The sequence below is a fragment of the Pseudophryne corroboree genome, chromosome 1 (genome assembly GCF_028390025.1).
Source record: "Pseudophryne corroboree isolate aPseCor3 chromosome 1, aPseCor3.hap2, whole genome shotgun sequence".
NCBI classification, from domain to species: domain Eukaryota; kingdom Metazoa; phylum Chordata; class Amphibia; order Anura; family Myobatrachidae; genus Pseudophryne; species Pseudophryne corroboree.
In genome coordinates, this window is record NC_086444.1 from 298,792,528 (window position 1) to 298,810,019 (window position 17,492).

A 17,492-nucleotide genomic window follows, 5' to 3' on the forward strand; every position below is an offset into this window, starting at 1 on the left:
TGGGCGCCATCTAGCGGCTGCTGGTGTGCTAAACAATTGAATTACACCTTCTGTTACATTTCAGTCATACTCTGCACATAAATTCACTGGGGGGAAACAAAAACAAGACTATATACATTAATAAAGGCCTCATTTTCTCTTATTTCACTTTTTTGTGGACATAAAGAAAGATGTAGTGGGTCTACTGTGTTCATGTGTTTCTGTGACCATACAGATTTATTTATTTTCATGGCTCTGTTACAACTGGATATTTCAGATCACAAGGCAAAGAAAAGAACCCTGCCTATGGCCACTTACCTGACAGAAAAGGAAGAGGTGGGAAAAATATAGCCGTGCCATTAGCAAGTGATGCAGAAGGAGCAACACAAGAACTGTACTCCCCCACCCTGCTACAACCACTTTTTTCATTTAAGGAGCAAATTCAAGTTAAGGATTTTGCAAAGACTCATTTGAAATAGGATTACAACCATTTGTAGGGAGACATACATAAATTGACCATATTAGCAGTTACTTCATTCTTAAGCTAAAGTAAGACACTACTAAGAGCAGAACTTCTGCTTAAGACAGGTCAGGAAACACCCCTGTCATGCTACCATATAGACAAAATCTGTACTTTCACATGTAGCTGAAAAACACATGTCCATTAAAAGGTATTTTGTCATAGAATACAAATGCTTTCATTTGTAAAAGTGTGTTGATTGCATACATGTAAAAAAAACTCAAAACGTATTAATTGTTTAGAATTTGCAAGATCACTTACTCTATTTCACTAATGCTGCTTACACTGGCCATACACTGGATAATAATCGGCCAACTGCTCAAACACACTAAAAACGGCCAAGCTCATTTGGTTTAGTATTAAAACATTTGAAGGTGCAGATGTACTAAGCTTGGAGAAGTGATAAAGCAGTGGTAAGTCCAAGGTGATAACGCACCAGCCAATCAGCTCCTAACTGTAAATTTACAAAATGGAGCTGATTGGCTGGAGTGTTTTCACCCTGCACTTATCACTGCTTTATCACTTCTCAAGGCTTAATACATCTGCCCCTTGATTTGCCAGAGCTCCAACCAGTCCATACCAAATCAATAAAGCATACAGAAAAGTGGATGATCATATCAGCCATGTGTGTATGTAAATAAATTAGAAAATAAAAAAAAAATATATATATATATATATATATATATATATATATATATATATATATATATATATATATATATATATATATATATATATATATACACACACACACACACACATACAGGTTGAGTATCCCATATCCAAATATTCCGAAATACGGAATATTCCGAAATACGGATTTTTTTGAGTGAGATAGTGAAACCTTTGTTTTCTGATGGCTCAATGTACACAAACTTTGTTTAATACACAGTTATTAAAAATATTGTATTAAATGACCTTCAGGCTGTGTGTATAAGGTGTATATGAATCATAAATGAATAGTGTGAATGTACAGACACTTTGTTTAATGCACAAAGTTATTAAGAATATTGGCTAAAATTACCTTCAGGCTGTGTGTATAAGGTGTATATGAAACATAAATGCATTCTGTGCTTAGACTTGGGTCCCATCTCCATGATATCTCACAATGGTATGCAATTATTCCAAAATACGGAAAAATCCGATATTCAAAATACTTCTGGTCCCAAGCATTTTGGATGAAGGGATACTCAACGTGTGTGTGTGTGTGTGTGTGTGTGTGTGTGTGTGTGTGTGTGTGTGTGTGTGTGTGTGTGTGTGTGTGTGTGTGTGTGTGTGTGTGTGTGTGTGTGTGTGTGTGTGTTTCTCGTAGTCCGTAGTGGATGCTGGGGACTCCGTAAGGACCATGGGGAATAGACGGGCTCCGCAGGAGAAAGGGCACTTTAAGAAAGAATTAGGAAAACTGGTGTGCACTGGCTCCTCCCTCTATGTCCCTCCTCCAGACCTCAGTTAAGGAAACTGTGCCCGGAAGAGCTGACAGTACAAGGAAAGGATTTTGGAATCCAGGGTAAGACTCATACCAGCCACACCAATCACACCGTATAACTTGTGATAAACTCACCCAGTTAACAGTATGAACAACAACAGAGCATCAGATAACCTGATGCTACCATAACATAACCCTTATTTAAGCAATAACTATATACAAGCATTGCAGAAGAAGTCCGCACTTGGGACGGGCGCCCAGCATCCACTACGGACTACGAGAAATAGATTTACCGGTAAGTAAAATCTTATTTTCTCTAACGTTCTAGTGGATGCTGGGGACTCCGTAAGGACCATGGGGATTATACCAAAGCTCCCAAACGGGCGGGAGAGTGCGGATGACTCTGCAGCACCGAATGAGCAAACACAAGGTCCTCCTCAGCCAGGGTATCAAACTTGTAGAACTTTGCAAAAGTGTTTGAACCCGACCAAGTAGCTGCTCGGCAAAGCTGTAATACCGAGACCCCTCGGGCAGCCGCCCAAGAAGAGCCCACCTTCCTTGTGGAATGGGCTTTTACTGATTTTGGAGGCGGCAATCCAGCCGCAGAATGAGCCTGCTGATTCGTGTTACAGATCCAGCGAGCAATAGTTTGCTTTGAAGCAGGAGCACCCAGCTTGTTGGATGCATACAGGATAAACAGCGACTCAGTCTGCCTGACTCCAGCCATTCTGGCTACATAAACCTTCACAGCCCTGACTACATCTAGTAACTTGGCATCCTCCAAGTCTCGAGTAGCCGCAGGCACCACAATAGGTTGGTTCAAATGAAAAGACGACACCACTTTTGGCAGAAATTGCGGACGAGTCCGTAATTCTGCCCTGTCCATATAGAAAACCAGATATGGGCTTTTATGTGACAAAGCCACCAATTCTGACACACGCCTAGCCGAAGCTAAGGCCAATAGCATGACCACCTTCCACGTGAGAAATTTTAACTCCACGGTTTTAAGTGGCTCAAACCAGTGTGATTTCAGGAAACTCAACACCACGTTAAGATCCCAAGGTGCCACTGGAGGCACAAAGGGGGGTTGAACATGCAGCACTCCCTTTACAATGTCTGAACTTCAGGCAGAGAAGCCAGTTCTTTTTGAAAGAAAATGGATAAGGCCGAAATCTGAACCTTAATGGAACCCAATTTAAGGCCCAAAGTCCCTCCCGACTGTAGGAAGTGAAGGAAAAGGCCCAGCTGGAATTCCTCCATAGGGGCATTCCTGGCCTCACACTAAGCCACATATTTTTGCCATATACAGTGATAATGTTGAGCCGTCACATCCTTCCTAGCCTCAATCAGCGTAGGAATGACCTCATCCGGAATGCCTTTTTCCGCTAGGCTACGGCGTTCAACTGCCATGCCGTCAAACGCAGCCGCGGTAAGTCTAGGAACAGACAGGGCCCCTGTTGCACAAGTCCTGTCCTAGAGGCAGAGGCCACGGGTCCTCAGAGCATTTCTTGCAGATCTGGATACCAAGTCCTTCTTGGCCAATCCGGAACAAAGTATTGTTCTCACTCCTCAGTTCCTTATGATTCTCAGCACCTTGGGTATGAGAGGAAGAGGAGGATATACATAGACCGACGGGAACACCCACGGTGTTACCAGTGCGTCCACAGCTATCGCCTGAGGGTCTCTTGACCTGGCGCAATATCTCTGCAGCTTTTTGTTGAGGCGGGATGCCATCATGGCCACCTGTGGCAGTTCCCACCGACTTGCAATCTGCATGAAGACTTCTTGATGAAGTCCCCACTCTCCCGGGTGGAGGTCATGCCTGCTGAGGAAGTCTGCTTCCCAGTTGTCCACTCCCGGAATGAACACTGCTGACAGTGCGCTTACTTGATTCTCCTTCCAGCGAAGAATTCTGGTGGCTTCTACCATCGCCACCCTGCTTCTTGTGCCGCCTTGCGGTTTACATGAGCCAGTGCGGTGATATTGTCTGACTGAATCAGAACCGGTTGGTCGCGAAGCAGGGTCTCCGCTTGACTTAGGGCATTGTATATGGCCCTTAGTTCCAGGATATTGATGTGAAGGCAAGTCTCCTGCCTTGACCACAGCCCTTGGAAATTTCTTCCCTGTGTGACTGCCCCCCACCCTCGGAGGCTTGCATCCGTGGTCACCAAGACCCAGTCCTGAATGCCGAATCTGCGACCTTCGAGAAGGTGAGCACTCTGCAGCCACCACAGGAGAGACATCCTGGCCCTGGGGGAAAGGGAGATTAACCGATGCATCTGAAGATGTGATCCGGACCACTTGTCCAGTAAGTCCCATTGGAAGGTCCTCGCATGGAACCTGCCGAAGGGAATGGCCTCGTATGATGCCACCCTCCTTCCCAGGACTCGAGTGCAGTGATGCACTGACACCTGTTTTGGTTTTAATAGATTCCTGACCAGCGTCACGAGCTCCTGAGCTCTCTCTATCGGGAGATAAACCCTTTTCTGGTCTGTGTCTAGGATCATGCCTAGGAGAGGCAGATGAGCTGTAGGAATCAGCTGCGACTTTGGAATATATAGAATCCAGCCGTGTTGCCGTTACACTTCCAGAGAAAGTAATACGCTGTTCAGCAACTGCTCTCTTGATCTCGCTTTTATGAGGAGATCGTCCAAGTACGTGATAATAGTGACACCTTGCTTCCGCAGGAGCACCATCATTTCCGCCATTACCTTGGTGAATATTCTCAAGGCCGTGGAGAGACCAAACGGCAACGTCTGAAATTGGTAATGGCAATCCCGTACCGCAATTCTGAGGTACGCCTGATGAGGTGGATAAATGGGGACATGAAGGTATGCATCCTTTATGTCCCGAGTCACCATAAAATCTCCCCCTTTCAGGCTTGCAATGACCGCTCTTAGCGATTCCATCTTGAACTTGAACCTTTTCAGGTATATGTTCAGGGATTTTAAATTCAATATGGGTCTGACCGAACCGTCTGGTTTCGGGATTACAACATGGTCGAATAATAACCCCCTCCTTGTTGAAGGAGGGGAACCTTGACCACCACCTGTTGAAGATACAATTTGTGAATTGCAGTTAACACTGTTTCCCTCTCGTGGTGGGAAGCCGGCAGGGCCGTCGGTGAGGGGGCATCTTCTCGAAGTCCAGCTTGTATCCCTGAGACACAATATCTATTGCCCAGGGATCTAACAGGGAGTGAACCCACTTGTGGCTGAACTTACGAAAGCGTGCCCCCACCGGGCCTAGCTCCGCCTGTGGAGCCCCAGCGACATACAGTGGATATTTGTAGAGGCCTGGGAGGACTCCTGTTCCTGGGAACTAGCCGTGTTGTGCAGCTTCTTTCCTCTGCCCCCGCCTCTGGCAAGAAAGGACGCACCTCGGACTTTCTTGTTTCTTTATTCGAAAGGCTGCATTTGATAATGTCGTGCTTTCCTAGGCTGTGCAGGAATATAAGGCAAAATATCAGAATTACCAGCTATAGCTGTGGAGACCAGGTCCGAGAACCCTTCTCCACACAATCCTCAGCCTTCCATATGCCTCTTAAGTCAGCATCATCTGTCCATTGCATATTCTACAGTATATTTTATAATAAGAATTTACTTACCGATAATTCTATTTCTCATAGTCCGTAGTGGATGCTGGGGACTCCGAAAGGACCATGGGGAATAGCGGCTCCGCAGGAGACTGGGCACAAAAGTAAAAGCTTTAGGACTACCTGGTGTGCACTGGCTCCTCCCCCTATGACCCTCCTCCAAGCCTCAGTTAGGATACTGTGCCCGGACGAGCGTACACAATAAGGAAGGATTTTGAATCCCGGGTAAGACTCATACCAGCCACACCAATCGCACCGTACAACTTGTGATTTGAACCCAGTTAACAGCATGATAACAGAGGAGCCTCTGAAAAGATGGCTCACAACAATAATAACCCGATTTTTGTAACAATAACTATGTACAAGTATTGCAGACAACCCGCACTTGGGATGGGCGCCCAGCATCCACTACGGACTATGAGAAATAGAATTATCGGTAAGTAAATTCTTATTTTCTCTAACGTCCTAGTGGATGCTGGGGACTCCGAAAGGACCATGGGGATTATACCAAAGCTCCCAAACGGGCGGGAGAGTGCGGATGACTGCAGCACCGAATGAGAGAACTCCAGGTCCTCCTCAGCCAGGGTATCAAATTTGTAGAATTTTGCAAACGTATTTGCCCCTGACCAAGTAGCTGCTCGGCAAAGTTGTAAAGCAGAGACCCCTCGGGCAGCCGCCCAAGATGAGCCCACTTTCCGTGTGGAATGGGCTTTTACAGATTTTGGCTGTGGCAGGCCTGCCACAGAATGTGCAAGCTGAATTGTACTACAAATCCAACGAGCAATCGTCTGCTTAGAAGCAGGGGCACCCAGCTTGTTGGGTGCATACAGGATAAACAGCGAGTCAGATTTTCAGACTCCAGCCGTCCTGGAAACATATATTTTCAGGGCCCTGACTACGTCCAGCAACTTGGAATCCTCCAAGTCCCTAGTAGCCGCAGGCACCACAATAGAGGCTGGTTTAAGTGAAATGCTGAAACCACCTTAGGGAGAAATTGAGGACGAGTCCTCAATTCTGCCCTGTCCGTATGAAAAAATAATATTTTACTTACCGATAAATCTATTTCTCGGAGTCCGTAGTGGATGCTGGGGTTCCTGAAAGGACCATGGGGAATAGCGGCTCCGCAGGAGACAGGGCACAAAAAGTAAAGCTTTTTCCGATCAGGTGGTGTGCACTGGCTCCTCCCCCTATGACCCTCCTCCAGACTCCAGTTAGGTACTGTGCCCGGACGAGCGTACACAATAAGGGAGGATTTTGAATCCCGGGTAAGACTCATACCAGCCACACCAATCACACCGTACAACTTGTGATCTAAACCCAGTTAACAGTATGATAACAGCGGAGCCTCTGAAAGATGGCTTCCTACAACAATAACCCGAATAAGTTAACAATAACTATGTACAATTTATGCAGATAATCCGCACTTGGGATGGGCGCCCAGCATCCACTACGGACTCCGAGAAATAGATTTATCGGTAAGTAAAATCTTATTTTCTCTATCGTCCTAGTGGATGCTGGGGTTCCTGAAAGGACCATGGGGATTATACCAAAGCTCCCAAACGGGCGGGAGAGTGCGGATGACTCTGCAGCACCGAATGAGAGAACTCCAGGTCCTCCTTAGCCAGAGTATCAAATTTGTAAAATTTTACAAACGTGTTCTCCCCTGACCACGTAGCTGCTCGGCAAAGTTGTAATGCCGAGACCCCTCGGGCAGCCGCCCAAGATGAGCCCACCTTCCTTGTGGAGTGGGCCTTTACAGATTTAGGCTGTGGCAGGCCTGCCACAGAATGTGCCAGTTGGATTGTGCTACAGATCCAACGAGCAATCGTCTGCTTAGACGCAGGAGCACCCATCTTGTTGGGTGCATACAATATAAACAACGAGTCAGATTTTCTGACTCCAGCTGTTCTTGCAATATATATTTTTAATGCTCTGACAACGTCCAGTAACTTGGAGTCCTCCAAGTCACTTGTAGCCGCAGGCACTACAATAGGCTGGTTCAGATGAAATGCTGACACCACCTTAGGGAGAAAATGCGGACGAGTCCGCAGTTCTGCCCTGTCCGAATGGAAAATCAGATATGGGCTTTTGTAAGATAAAGCTGCCAATTCTGACACTCTCCTGGCAGAAGCCAGGGCTAGAAGCATGGTCACTTTCCAAGTGAGATATTTCAAATCCACCTTATTTAGTGGTTCAAACCAATGAGATTTTAGAAAATCCAAAACTACATTGAGATCCCACGGTGCCACTGGAGGCACCACAGGAGGCTGTATATGCAGCACTCCCTTAACAAAGGTCTGGACTTCAGGGACTGAAGCCAATTCTTTTTGGAAGAAAATCGACAGGGCCGAAATTTGAACCTTAATAGATCCCAATTTGAGACCCATAGACAATCCTGATTGCAGGAAATGTAGGAATCGACCCAGTTGAAATTCCTCCGTCGGAGCACTCCGATCTTCGCACCACGCAACATATTTTCGCCAAATTCGGTGATAATGTTGCACGGTTACTTCCTTCCTTGCCTTAATCAAAGTAGGAATGACTTCTTCCGGCATGCCTTTTTCCATTAGGATCCGGCGTTCAACCGCCATGCCGTCAAACGCAGCCGCGGTAAGTCTTGAAACAGACAGGGACCCTGCTGAAGCAAGTCCCTCCTTAGAGGTAGAGGCCACGGATCTTCCGTGATCATCTCTTGAAGTTCCGGGTACCAAGTCCTTCTTGGCCAATCCGGAACCACTAGTATCGTTCTTACGCCTCTTTGCCGTATAATTCTCAATACTTTTGGTATGAGAGGCAGAGGAGGAAACACATACACCGACTGGTACACCCAAGGCGTTACCAGCGCGTCCACAGCTATTGCCTGCGGATCTCTTGACCTGGCGCAATACCTGTCCAGTTTTTTGTTGAGGCGAGACGCCATCATGTCCACCATTGGTCTTTCCCAACGGGTTACCAGCATGTGGAAGACTTCTGGATGAAGTCCCCACTCTCCCGGGTGAAGATCGTGTCTGCTGAGGAAGTCTGCTTCCCAGTTGTCCACTCCCGGGATGAACACTGCTGACAGCGCTATCACATGATTTTCTGCCCAGCGAAGAATCCTTGCAGCTTCTGCCATTGCACTCCTGCTTCTTGTGCCGCCCTGTCTGTTCACATGGGCGACTGCCGTGATGTTGTCCGACTGGATCAACACCGGTTTTCCCTGAAGCAGAGGTTCTGCCTGGCTTAGAGCATTGTATATTGCTCTTAGTTCCAGAATGTTTATGTGAAGAGACGTTTCCAGGCTCGTCCATACTCCCTGGAAGTTTCTTCCTTGTGTGACTGCTCCCCAGCCTCTCAGGCTGGCGTCCGTGGTCACCAGGATCCAATCCTGTATGCCGAATCTGCGGCCCTCCAATAGATGAGGACTCTGCAACCACCACAGAAGAGACACCCTTGTCCTTGGAGACAGGGTTATCCGTAGGTGCATCTGAAGATGCGACCCTGACCATTTGTCCAACAGATCCCTTTGGAAAATTCTTGCGTGGAATCTGCCGAATGGAATTGCTTCGTAAGAAGCCACCATTTTTCCCAGGACTCTTGTGCATTGATGTACAGACACTTTTCCTGGTTTTAGGAGGTTCCTGACAAGCTCGGATAACTCCTTGGCTTTTTCCTCCGGGAGAAAAACCTTTTTCTGAACCGTGTCCAGAATCATCCCTAGGAACAGCAGACGAGTTGTCGGCATTAACTGGGATTTTGGAATATTCAGAATCCACCCGTGCTGTTTTAGCACTTCTTGAGACAGTGCTAATCCCATCTCTAGCTGTTCTCTGGACCTCGCCCTTATTAGGAGATCGTCCAAGTATGGGATAATTAATACGCCTTTTCTTCGAAGAAGAATCATCATCTCGGCCATTACCTTTGTAAAGATCCGAGGTGCCGTGGACAATCCGAACGGCAGCGTCTGAAACTGATAGTGACAGTTTTGTACAACGAACCTGAGGTACCCCTGGTGTGAGGGGTAAATTGGAACGTGGAGATACGCATCCTTGATGTCCAAGGATACCATAAAGTCCCCCTCTTCCAGGTTCGCTATCACTGCTCTGAGTGACTCCATTTTGAACTTGAACTTCTTTATGTACAGGTTCAAGGACTTCAGATTTAGAATAGGCCTTACCGAGCCATCCGGCTTCGGTACCACAAAAAGAGTGGAATAATACCCCTTCCCTTGTTGTAGAAGAGGTACCTTGACTATCACCTGCTGAGAGTACAGCTTGTGAATGGCTTCCAAAACCGTCTCCCTTTCGGAGGGGGACGTTGGTAAAGCAGACTTCAGGAAACGGCGAGGTGGATCCGTCTCTAATTCCAACCTGTACCCTTGAGATATTATCTGCAGGATCCAGGGATCTACCTGCGAGTGAGCCCACTGCGCGCTGTAATTTTTGAGACGACCGCCCACCTTCCCCGAGTCCGCTTGAGAAGCCCCAGCGTCATGCTGAGGCTTTTGTAGAAGCCGGGGAGGGCTTCTGTTCCTGGGAAGGAGCTGCGTGTTGCTGTCTCTTCCCTCGACCTTTGCCTCGTGGCAGATATGAATAGCCCTTTGCTCTCTTATTTTTAAAGGAACGAAAGGGCTGCGGTTGAAAAGTCGGTGCCTTTTTCTGTGGGGGAGTGACTTGAGGTAGAAAGGTGGATTTCCCGGCTGTAGCCGTGGCCACCAAATCTGATAGACCGACTCCAAATAACTCCTCCCCTTTATACGGCAAAACTTCCATATGCCGTTTTGAATCCGCATCGCCTGTCCACTGTCGCGTCCATAAAGCTCTTCTGGTCGAAATGGACATAGCACTTACCCGTGATGCCAGTGTGCAGATATCCCTCTGTGCATCACGCATATAAAGAAATGCATCCTTTATTTGTTCTAACGACAGTAAAATATTGTCCCTGTCCAGGGTATCAATATTTTCAATCAGGGACTCTGACCAAACTACCCCAGCACTGCCCATCCAGGCAGTCGCTACAGCTGGTCGTAGTATAACACCTGCATGTGTGTATATACTTTTTTGGATATTTTCCATCCTCCTATCTGATGGATCTTTAAGTGCGGCCGTCTCAGGAGAGGGTAACGCCACTTGTTTAGATAAGCGTGTTAGCGCCTTGTCCACCCTAGGAGGTGTTTCCCAGCGCTCCCTAACCTCTGGTGGGAAAGGGTATAATGCCAATAATTTCTTTGAAATTATCAGCTTTTTATCAGGGGCAACCCACGCTTCATTACACACGTCATTTAATTCTTCTGATTCAGGAAAAACTATAGGTAGTTTTTTCATACCCCACATAATACCCTGTTTAGTGGTACCTGTAGTATCAGCTAAATGTAACGCCTCCTTCATTGCCAAAATCATATAACGTGTGGCCCTACTGGAAAATACGGTTGATTCGTCACCGTCACCACTGGAGTCATCGCCTGTGTCTGGGTCTGTGTCGACCGACTGAGGCAAAGGGCGTTTCACAGCCCCTGACGGTGTTTGAGTCGCCTGGACAGGCACTAATTGATTGTCCGGCCGCCTCATGTCGTCAAACGACTGCTTTAGCGTGTTGACACTATCCCGTAGTTCCATAAATAAAGGCATCCATTCCGGTGTCTACTCCCTAGGGGGTGACATCCTCATATTTGGCAATTGCTCCGCCTCCACACCAATATCGTCCTCATACATGTCGACACACACGTACCGACACACAGCAGACACACAGGGAATGCTCCTAACGAAGACAGGACCCACTAGCCCTTTGGGGAGACAGAGGGAGAGTTTGCCAGCACACACCAAAAGCGCTATATATATATATCAGGGATAGCCTTATAATAAGTGCTCCCTTATAGCTGCTTTGTTATATCAAATTTTCGCCATAAATGTGCCCCCCCCTCTCTGTTTTACCCTGTTTCTGTAGTGCAGTGCAGGGGAGAGACTTGGGAGCCGTCCTGACCAGCGGAGCTGTGAGAGGAAATGGCGCCGTGTGCTGAGGAGATAGGCCCCGCCCCTTTTCTGGCGGGCTCGTCTCCCGCTATTTAGAAAAATTAGGCAGGGGTTAAATATCTCCATATAGCCTCTAGGGCTATATGTGAGGTATTTTTAGCCTTTATAGGTAATCATTTTGCCTCCCAGGGCGCCCCCCTCCCAGCGCCCTGCACCCTCAGTGACTGCCGTGTGAAGTGTGCTGAGAGGAAAATGGCGCACAGCTGCAGTGCTGTGCGCTACCTTTTGAAGACTGCAGGAGTCTTCAGCCGCCGATTCTGGACCTCTTCTGTCTTCAGCATCTGCAAGGGGGCCGGCGGCGTGGCTCCGGTGACCATCCAGGCTGTACCCGTGATCGTCCCTCTGGAGCTTGATGTCCAGTAGCCAAGAAGCCAATCCATCCTGCACGCAGGTGAGTTGACTCCTTCTCCCCTCAGTCCCTCGCTGCAGTGATCCTGTTGCCAGCAGGAATCACTGTAAAATAAAAAACCTAGCTAAACTTTTTCTAAGCAGCTCTTTAGGAGAGCCACCTAGATTGCACCCTTCTCGGCCGGGCACAAAAATCTAACTGGAGTCTGGAGGAGGGTCATAGGGGGAGGAGCCAGTGCACACCACCTGATCGGAAAAAGCTTTACTTTTTGTGCCCTGTCTCCTGCGGAGCCGCTATTCCCCATGGTCCTTTCAGGAACCCCAGCATCCACTAGGACGATAGAGAAATTAGTTTTTTTATAGGATAAAGCCGCCAATTCTGATACACGCCTGGCTGATGCCAGGGCTAACAGCATTACCACTTTCCATGTGAGATATTTTAAGTCCACAGTGGTGAGTGGTTCAAACCAATGTGATTTTAGGAATCCCAAAACTACATTGAGATCCCAAGGTGCCACTGGAGGCACAAAAGGAGGCTGTATATGCAGTACCCCCTTGACAAACGTCTGAACTTCAGGAACTGAAGCTAGTTCTTTTTGGAAGAATATTGACAGGGCCGAAATTTGAACCTTAATGGACCCTAATTTGAGGCCCATAGACAGTCCTGTTTGCAGGAAATGCAGGAATCGACCCAGTTGAAATTCCTCTGTAGGGGCCTTCCTGGCCTCACACCACGCAACATATTTACGCCAAATACGGTGATAATGTTGCACAGTTACATCCTTCCTGGCTTTGATCAGGGTAGGGATAACTTCATCCGGAATGCCTTTTTCCTTCAGGATCCGGCGTTCAACCGCCATGCCTTCAAACGCAGCCGCGGTAAGTCTTGGAACAGACATGGTCCCTGCTGGAGCAGGTCCTTTCTTAGAGGTAGAGGCCACGGGTCTTCCATGAGCATCTCTTGAATTTCCGGGTACCAAGTCCTTCTTGGCCAATCCGGAGCCACGAGTATAGTCTTTACACCTCTCCTTCTTATGATTCTCAGTACCTTGGGTATGAGAGGCAGAGGAGGGAACACATATACTGACTGGTACACCCACGGTGTTACCAGAGCGTCCACAGCTATTGCCTGAGGGTCCCTTGACCTGGCGCAATATCTGTCCAGTTTTTTGCTGAGGCGGGACGCCATCATGTCCACCTTTGGTTTTTCCCAACGGTTCACAATCGTGTGGAAGACTTCTGGGTGAAGTCCCCACTCCCCCGGGTGAAGATCGTGTCTGCTGAGGAAGTCTGCTTCCCAGTTGTCCACTCCCGGAATGAACACTGCTGACAGTGCTATCACATGATTTTCCGCCCAGCGAAGAATCCTTGCAACTTCCGTCATTGCCCTCCTGCTTCTTGTGCCGCCCTGTCTGTTTATGTGGGCGACTGCCGTGATGTTGTCCGACTGGATCAACACCGGCTGACCCTGAAGCAGAGGCCTTGCCTGACTTAGGGCATTGTAAATGGCCCTTAGTTCCAGGATATTTATGTGAAGTGACGTTTCCATGCTTGACCACAAGCCCTGGAAATTTTTTCCCTGTGTGACTGCTCCCCAGCCTCTCAGGCTGGCATCCGTGGTCACCAGGACCCAATCCTGAATGCCGAATCTGCGGCCCTCTAGGAGATGAGCACTCTGTAACCACCACAGGAGAGACACCCTTGTCCTTGGAGACAGGGTTATCCGCTGATGCATTTGAAGATGCGATCCGGACCATTTGTCCAGCAGATCCCACTGAAAAGTTATTGCGTGGAATCTGCCGAATGGAATCGCTTCGTAAGAAGCCACCATCTTTCCCAGGACCCTTGTGCATTGATGCACTGACACTTGGCCTGGTCTTAGGAGGTTCCTGACTAGGTCGGATAACTCCCTGGCTTTCTCCTCCGGGAGAAACACCTTTTTCTGTACTGTGTCCAGAATCATCCCTAGGAACAGCAGACGTGTCGTCGGAATCAGCTGCGATTTTGGAATATTTAGAATCCATCCGTGCTGTCGTAGTACTACTTGAGATAGTGCTACTCCGACCTCTAACTGTTCTCTGGACCTTGCCCTTATCAGGAGATCGTCCAAGTAAGGGATAATTAAGACGCCTTTTCTTCGAAGAAGAATCATCATTTCGGCCATTACCTTGGTAAAGACCCGGGGTGCCGTGGACAATCCAAACGGCAGCGTCTGAAACTGATAGTGACAGTTCTGTACCACAAACCTGAGGTACCCTTGGTGAGAAGGGCAAATTGGGACATGGAGGTAAGCATCCTTGATGTCCAGAGACACCATATAGTCCCCTTCTTCCAGGTTCGCTATCACTGCTCTGAGTGACTCCATCTTGAACTTGAACCTTTTTATGTAAGTGTTCAAGGATTTCAGATTTAAAATGGGTCTCACCGAGCCGTCCGGCTTCGGTACCACAAACAGCGTGGAATAATACCCCTTTCCCTGTTGTAGGAGGGGTACCTTGATTATCACCTGCTGGGAATACAGCTTGTGAATGGCTTCCAATACCGCCTCCCTGTCGGGGGGAGACGTTGGTAAAGCAAACTTCAGGAACCGGCGAGGGGGAGACGTCTCGAATTCCAATTTGTACCCCTGAGATACTACCTGCAGGATCCAGGGGTCCACTTGCGAGTGAGCCCACTGCGCGCTGAAATTCTTGAGACGGGCCCCCACCGTGCCTGAGTCCGCTTGTAAGGCCCCAGCGTCATGCTGAGGACTTGGCAGAAGCGGGGGAGGGCTTCTGTTCGTGGGAAGAGGCTGTCTGCTGCAGTCTTTTTCCCCTTCCTCTGCCCCGGGGCAGATATGAGTGGCCTTTTGCCCGCTTGCCCTTATGGGGACGAAAGGACTGAGCCTGAAAAGACGGTATCTTTTTCTGCTGAGAGGTGACCTGGGGTAAAAAGGTGGATTTCCCAGCCGTTGCCGTGGCCACCAGGTCTGATAGACCGACCCCAAATAACTCCTCCCCTTTATACGGCAATACTTCCATATGCCGTTTGGAATCCGCATCACCTGACCACTGTCGCGTCCATAACCCTCTTCTGGCAGAAATGGACATCGCACTTACTCTTGATGCCAGAGTGCAAATATCCCTCTGTGCATCTCGCATATATAGAAATGCATCCTTTAAATGCTCTATAGTCAATAATATATTGTCCCTGTCCAGGGTATCAATATTTTCAGTCAGGGAATCCGACCAAGCCACCCCAGCACTGCACATCCAGGCTGAGGCGATTGCTGGTCGCAGTATAATACCAGTATGTGTGTATATACTTTTTAGGATATTTTCCAGCTTCCTATCAGCTGGTTCCTTGAGGGCGGCCGTATCAGGAGACGGTAACGCCACTTGTTTTGATAAGCGTGTGAGCGCCTTATCTACCCTAGGGGGTGTTTCCCAACGTGCCCTAACCTCTGGCGGGAAAGGGTATAATGCCAATAATTTTTTAGAAATTAGCAGTTTTTTATCGGGGGAAACCCACGCTTCATCACACACCTCATTTAATTCATCTGATTCAGGAAAAACTACGGGTAGTTTTTTCACACCCCACATAATACCCTTTTTTGTGGTACTTGTAGTATCAGAAATGTTCAAAACCTCCTTCATTGCCGTGATCATGTAACGTGTGGCCCTACTGGAAAATACGTTTGTTTCCTCACCGTCGACACTGGAGTCAGTGTCCGTGTCAGTATCGACCTGAGGTAACGGGCGTTTTAGAGCCCCTGACGGTGTTTGAGACGCCTGTACAGGTATTAACTGATTTGCCGGCTGTCTCATGTCGTCAACAGTCTTTTGTAAAGTGCTGACACTATCACGTAATTCTTTCCATAAGACCATCCAGTCAGGTGTCGACTCCCTAGGGGGTGACATCACTAACACAGGCAATTGCTCCGCCTCCACACCATTTTCCTCCTCATACGTCGACACAACGTACCGACAAACAGCACACACACAGGGAATGCTCTGACAGAGGACAGGACCCCACTAGCCCTTTGGGGAGACAGAGGGAGAGTTTGCCAGCACACACCAGAGCGCTATATATATATATATATATATATATATATATATATATATATATAGGGATAACCTTATATAAGTGTTTTTCCCTAATATAGCTGCTGTATATATTTATCTGCCAAATTAGTGCCCCCCCCTCTTGTTTTACCCTGTTTCTGTAGTTCAGGACTGCAGGGTAGAGTCAGGGAGCCTTCCTCCAACGGAGCTGTGAGGAAAAAATGGCGCCAGTGTGCTGAGGAGATAGGCTCCGCCCCCTTCTCGGCGGCTTTTCTCCCGCTTTTTTATGGAAAAATTGGCAGGGGTTAAATGCATCCATATAACCCAGGAGCTATATGTGATGTATTTTTTGCCAAAAAAAGGTGTTTTTATTGCGTCTCAGGGCGCCCCCCCCCAGCGCCCTGCACCCTCAGTGACCGGAGTGTGAAGTGTGCTGAGAGCAATGGCGCACAGCTGCGGTGCTGTGCGCTACCTTATTGAAGACAGGACGTCTTCTGCCGCCGATTTTCTTCTGGCTCTGTAAGGGGGCCGGCGGCGCGGCTCTGGGACCCATCCATGGCTGGGCCTGTGATCGTCCCTCTGGAGCTAATGTCCAGTAGCCTAAGAAGCCCAATCCACTCTGCACGCAGGTGAGTTCGCTTCTTCTCCCCTTAGTCCCTCGGTGCAGTGAGCCTGTTGCCAGCAGGTCTCACTGAAAATAAAAAACCTACTTTAAACTTTTACTCTAAGCAGCTCAGGAGAGCCACCTAGATTGCACCCTTCTCGTTCGGGCACAAAAATCTAACTGAGGCTTGGAGGAGGGTCATGGGGGGAGGAGCCAGTGCACGCCAGGTAGTCCTAAAGCTTTTACTTTTGTGCCCAGTCTCCTGCGGAGCCGCTATTCCCCATGGTCCTTTCGGAGTCCCCAGCATCCACTAGGACGTTAGAGAAAATATAATTATAACTATATAAGAGCGCAAGGTGCTGAATGGATAAATACAATTTATTAAAATGTTTAAAAAGAATACAATCAATAAACAAGAAGTTAGCTATTTATGGAGCATAAGGTCAGCTGACCATCCCTAGTGATTAATACGAATGTCCCATCTTTTGTGAAGCATGGAGTATCCAATTGATATTAGTGGAATTAATAAAGAGTATTAATGAAGAGACGTCTCCCTTCAAACTCTGTTTAGAGAACAAAGTCCACCGTGGATTAGAATGCCTCCGTATAAGTTATACTGGAAAAGGTAGGTTTTAAAATGGAAATTGGACGCCACCATTAATGAGATTGATATTGATATCTCCAAGCCAACGTACTGCTTCACTTTTCAACCCCCACATATACAACTAGAAGCTCACCGCAGTTGTTGATGAACAGAAGCCGTGTCCTGTAGCACTCAGGAGACCAGGCAGTGCGAAAGCAGCGGTGTGGAGACGATGGTAGGTCTCAGGTGTGGTAGTGAACGGATGTTGACAGGTCCCGGGGGGGGGGGAGCAGACACAGCTGTAGGTGGCGGAGACCATAAGGTAGTAGCTCCAGCCCTAATTAACGCGTTTCTCCGACTTAAGGGCAGTCTGTTTCATCAGAATA

The 17,492-nt window shown here is 48.0% G+C and overlaps 1 protein-coding gene across 10 annotated transcripts in view; it reads right to left on the bottom strand.

Moving 5' to 3' along the window:
• Positions 1–17,492, bottom strand: part of ATXN2 (ataxin 2) — a 381,295-nt gene that overhangs the window by 235,282 nt on the left and 128,521 nt on the right. The window lies entirely within an intron of this gene.